The sequence below is a fragment of the Malaclemys terrapin genome, chromosome 6, assembly GCF_027887155.1.
Source record: "Malaclemys terrapin pileata isolate rMalTer1 chromosome 6, rMalTer1.hap1, whole genome shotgun sequence".
Classification (NCBI taxonomy): domain Eukaryota; kingdom Metazoa; phylum Chordata; order Testudines; family Emydidae; genus Malaclemys; species Malaclemys terrapin.
The window spans coordinates 58,335,853-58,341,529 of NC_071510.1; the positions used below are offsets into that span (position 1 = coordinate 58,335,853).

Genomic DNA, 5,677 nt, shown 5'->3' on the forward strand with positions numbered 1-5,677 from the left:
TGTGGGCAACGTGGTAAATTGAGGCCCATTATCTGATATGAGGACTTCAGGGACTCCATATCTTGCTGACAGTACACACTTGAGACCCAGCTGCAAAATGAAATGTGATCCTAAACTTATCTACCTACTTCTTACTTATTGACAACTGCTTACCTTCAATGCAGTGCTACCAATCTTCCCATTAATAGCTATCCACTCTGAGGACCCTTTCTGTTTCTGTAGCCACACTACCTCAGATTGTGATCTCACTAAACCCCCAAAGGCAAGAAAGGACAAGTCTGGTCAATAACTTATTATGGAGTGGGATACTGTTTGCATCCAGTTTGCAGGTTCTGATACTCTACCACAACTAGACAGTCCCCAACCCAACTGTAATGTTAAATTAAATAAAAATAAGGAGGAACTAACAAGATACATGTTGTAATAAACATGATCTTTCACTCTTATAACCCTCATCTTCCCATACTATTTGCATCCTTGGTTTATTTTCATCCCTAACTATATATATCTGGTTTAGGGCCAGAGATGTAAACCCAGAGTAGCTTCAGTGAAGTTTGTGGACTTACTTTAGTTTTATACCTATGTGACCAAGGTCATAATTTGACTCTTACTGAGTAAGTTCCTTGGGGCACAGACCTATAAGTCTATTTGTCAGCAGAGCACCAGGTCCACCCATAAGTATCAATAATAAACAATAATACTATTTTCACCTTTTATTTGACATAGCGAGGCAAAAAATAAAGATTGATCTGATACTTATTGATATTTATTGCACTGAGTTTCTTTAGTGTCCTCTTCACATTTCACTTGATTCTGTATGTATGACAAGTTATCTGGAAATTAAAATTTAAAACAGCAGTTAGTACCTGAGAGATTTTTTTGCCTTCCTTTTATACACCAAAATTAATTCAGTTGTCTCTCTGTAGAAAAAAAATCTTTATACCCCAAGGAAGAAAGAGAAAACAAATGTCTGAAACTTGCCATACCTCATGTCTGTTTCACTACAGATTCAGCAGTCCATTCATGTTTGGTGTACAGCTGAAGCAATGAATCACAACAGCAGATAAATACCATAATTATGAATTTCAAGCTCTGAAAAGATGAGAGAGGCATTAGTGGTGATGAAGTAAAGAACAGACACTTAACCTATCAAAGATCCTTCATGAAATAAGTACCTGTGGAGTTGTTCATTAGACAATGTCGTGTCTAAAAAAGTCCTTTACTGTCCTTTACTCCAAAAAGAAAATATGAAAAAGGTCCTTATTTACACCTGGAAAAATTATTGCTGGGGTGTCTTTAGAGGATGTTGGTCAATAATTAAGATATTGATTAAATTAATATACAAGAAGATGCCCAGTTGTGGTGTTATAGATTTGATTTGTTTGTTTCCCCCATGGGAACTTAACCATATTTTTTTCTTTTATAAATAAAACATACAAAACCAGGATTTTTACTGAGATCTCTACTATGCTACCACATATGCTGTGCAGAAATGGGAAAGCCATTAAAATGAAATATCTACTATGCAGTGGCAGGTTTTGTTTAAATGTCTGTTTCAGAAGCTTAGTAAGCAATGCTTTTTACAACAAAGTTTCCCCTTTATAAGTAAGTGCACATGAACATCCATCACCAAGTTACACACAAATTTCTTGCATAAACCAATGACATAATCCTTAATCATGTATGCACCCTCACACATTTATTTAAACAGACATTAAAGGTCATTCTGGAAATGCCTCTTCCAGTGTGATGACAAAGGCACGGATAAATATATTGCCATATTACTAAGATTTCCTTAAGGGTGTGGGGAAATACATTAAAAATGCTTTTGCAAGGAAAAAAAAATACAATAAAAGCAGACTTTGTATTTAGTTACAAAGCTGCAGAATATTTAAAAACTGCCAGTTTCCAGTTCCTTACCGCTTTTCATTTAAGTAAAGCGCACAATCTCCATTCAAGTCTGGATGTTGCCTGTATGCATTGGCTTGAGTAAGTGGTGGTGCATTGGTGCACCATCACAGGGGGTGCACTGAGAGGCCATGTGTCTCACAGACATCCCAGAGGTACGATTCTTCCTTAGGTTTCCCAGTTGCTTTGCTGAGGAAGTAATTGTAGTATCGCTTTTCAGGGTGCAGTCTCCTCCTCACCTTCCATCCTCTACTCAGAGCCAGCTAGCTCTACAGGATGGTAAATAGTCTGGGAGCAGAGCCTCATCCCTGTCTGCTTTGGCAGCAACTGGAGTCACCACAGCACCCCACGCTAAGATCGGCATTGCTCTAATGGCTATGGAATAGGATGAGAATTCTTATTCCCTTTTTGGCTGTGCTGGGGCTTGTCACAATCTAGGTAATGTAGAAACATGCTATGGAGAGCTAAACTCTGAACCAATCATATTCTTAAGAAGATTTTAAATATCTCTTCACAGCTCACAGAATTAAGATCATTGTTTTAATTAGTAAAATTGCAGTTCTAACAAATGTTCTAGATCAAATTAAAATGTATAGAGATAATGGCTCCAACATGCTAAAAACCAGTACTGCACAGTTCTGAAAAACACTGAAAAATAAATTCCTTTCATGTCCTTCTATAAGTTTTATAGCATGCTCAGGTAATGGGAAATGGAGTAAATATGTCCTTATATTCTCCTTAGAAAAACTGTTCTCTGAACACTTGAGTGTAGGTGTTTTCGAAAACTTTCACAGGACGGTAGACCAGATGTTGTATCTGCACTCCAATTCACAAATGTATATATTCCCTCTTGACAATTACAGTAATTGTTTCCATGGGAAAGTGATATTAGTAAAGGGCTCAGTGTATTTTTAGCTTCTTTTCTGGAGGGTGGGAGGCAAATTTAGCATCTCACAACAAAGAGACAGCACTACGCGAGCAGCCAGGTCTCTATAGTCCACCTGCAAGTGCTTTGAGAACAGCAGCTCTTGCCTTACTACTGGTAGGTTTTTCCCAGGTGTTTTATTCTTTTTTTTTTTTTAAACAAAAATGCCTCTCAACAACCACTTTATCACTCATTCCTTAGGTTGTGCCTCTTGAATTAATGGGACAAGTGTTCATGGAGTAAAATCCATAATTTAATTTATATGACATTTTACCCTACTGCTGAGGGTTTAACTATGCCCTTCATATCATTTAAGCTTCTCAAACTCTTAAATCAGCAGGGCATCAGCGATCTGAAGGGTCAGGAATGAGCTTTCTCCTCTAAGGTAGGCTGCTGAAGAAGCTAGAATATCAGTTGAACAATGCCAATAATTTGGAGCCTTTCTGAAGATGAGAAATACAAGGTCAAGCCAATCTCACTGTGCACAAAGAAAAAGTGTTTTCCTTTACACTGACAACAACATAATGTTAGGAGAACAGCTATAACAATACAATACAGCATGGTTGCAAGGGAGACAGAGCCAGCTGCAGTCTGGGAAGGAGAAAAACCAAGTAGAGTTACATATTGAATGTACCTGACACTAGCATATTAGCTTGACTCCCATAGCAGGGCATGGTGAAGGGTTGTTTTGCAAGTACTTGTTGCTGTTGTAGTCCTGCATAGGTTCACTTCAGCCCTGAGGCTTTGTGTAGTGAGCATTCTGGCAGATATATAACTGTACCACCTGGAAAAGGATGTGTAAACAGGACTTAGTGAAGGAGCAATGACAGGAGTATAGTATTAAAAAAAAATCTAAAACAAACAGTACTCTAAACACCAAAAATGTCCCATAGCATTTAGATGATGTCTTTCTTTGTTTAAGCTTAAGGCTACCTAAACAAATGTTCCAACCATAAACATTCATATCTTGTCAGTTTGCCACTTTGATACAACTTGAAATGTACTATTCTGTATGAGATCAGGCTGACTAGCTGGAAATAGGGACAGTATTTCCTGTGTTATAAGTTTTGCCATTTAATCAAGAATCTTGAAGTGGCTACTGCCAACCAGGTGAGGGAGAGGAAGGTGTTTAACCCATGGCTGGGACAAGGGATCTCATGACAAGTAACTGTTGCTAAATAATATTTTGAAAATTATTTTGGCATTTTAGAACATAAGAATATAAGAATGTCCATACTGGGTCAGACCAAGGGTCTATCCAGCCCAGCATCCTGTCTGCCGACAGTGGGCAATGCCAGGTGCCCCAGAGGGAGTGAACCTAACAGGCAATGATCAAGTGATCTCTCTCCTGCCATCCATTTCCACCCTCTGACAAACAGAGGCTAGGGACACCATTCCTTACTCATCCAGGCTAATTTTGTTATTGCAGATAGGAACAAATGTGTGGGAAGAGAGAATTACATTCATTCTTTGGGATAAGAGATAGTCTGTGAGTTTGCTTCATTGAAGGCAATGCAGCATCTGTAAACTGGAGCTCATCTCGAACACTTTAAAGCAATGTATATCTGTAGTGACTCAATCTGGACTCAACAGAAAAAGCAACAATGAAATAAGTGGAAAGTTTAACAAATGTGGGCTGCAAAGGAATCTAATCAATAGAAATGCTCCATTGAGTTTGATGGACCGATTACTATGCTGAATAAAAATGGAATAGAAATTTATAATGACTATGAATTTTAGATTAACATAATCAGATGTTCATAAAACTTGGCTAACAATTAAAATGATGTTACAGGTTGTGCTGAAAAAAATATTACAAATTGGTTCCTTGAGTTCTCTCAAATGCAAGTTAGTTTTGAGGTATCCAATATTAGACAGTAAACCATAGAATTTGAGTTGTGCAATATGTTGGTCTGTAAACTATAAAATTCCTACAGCATGCAGATCTTTCAAATACGCATAGCAGTGAAAAGATTAAACTTAAAACATGAACCCACAAAAACATGAAAAGTCTGCATTAAGGAGGCCCAATGTGATGGCCACTGACTTGGCTAACACCCTGGGGATTCAACTGGAGATCTCCAGGGCTAAAAAGCATGAGCTGCTAAGCTTGAGCTAAAGCTCATTAGGAGGTAGTGTAACTCATATCCCGAGAGGATCACCCACAGAAAGGGACCTGTAACACATACTCACAAGTAGGTTACATAAACACTTAACTTTTCCCTGGATATGTAATGCATATGGTCCTATATCAGAGAAGCCTAAGCACCATGTGTGATTATCTATAAATATAGTTCATAATTCACACTGGGGTATCCAGTATAATGCACTTCCTGAAATGTTTTTTTTTTTTTGCATTCATAACACTTTAAAATGTACACATTATTTTTTGCATTACTGTGTACTATATAGGACCTAACCAAGAGCAGGTCCCCATTGTGGTAGTCACTGTACAGAGTGAGACACAGTGTCTGCCTTGGGTAGTTTCTAGTCTAAATAGACAAGGCAGACAAAGGGTATGGGGTGTGGAGCACAGGAGATAAATAACTTGCCCATGGTCATATAGTAAGTTAGTGGGGCTAGAACTGAACTCCGACTCCCAGTCCAGGGCCCTAGTCACTAGACAACACTTCTTCAGCATGAATGAGGGTTTGTTTAGAAAAAGAGTTAGAATGTGGCATGCTAGTGTGCTGTAGATTTACATCTCAGCTGGCCGCATGCACTAAAAGTTCCCTGGTCTGCACTGAACCACTCCTATTTCAAAGCTGAGCACTAACTCTCCATTAAGTCAAATCCTGAGGCTAAAGCTGACTCAGTTTTCAATGAAGATTAGTCACATGTTAA

The 5,677-nt window shown here is 38.3% G+C and overlaps 1 long non-coding RNA gene across 1 annotated transcript; it reads right to left on the reverse strand.

Annotated features, from left to right (window-relative positions):
* Window positions 1-698: 698 nt before the first annotated feature.
* LOC128839571 (uncharacterized) lies at window positions 699-3,591 on the reverse strand. Its single transcript, XR_008445480.1, has 3 exons — window positions 3,468-3,591; window positions 987-1,092; window positions 699-833 (listed from the first exon to the last, which is right to left on the reverse strand). It is a non-coding gene; the product is annotated as an uncharacterized LOC128839571 (long non-coding RNA).
* Window positions 3,592-5,677: the final 2,086 nt, after the last annotated feature.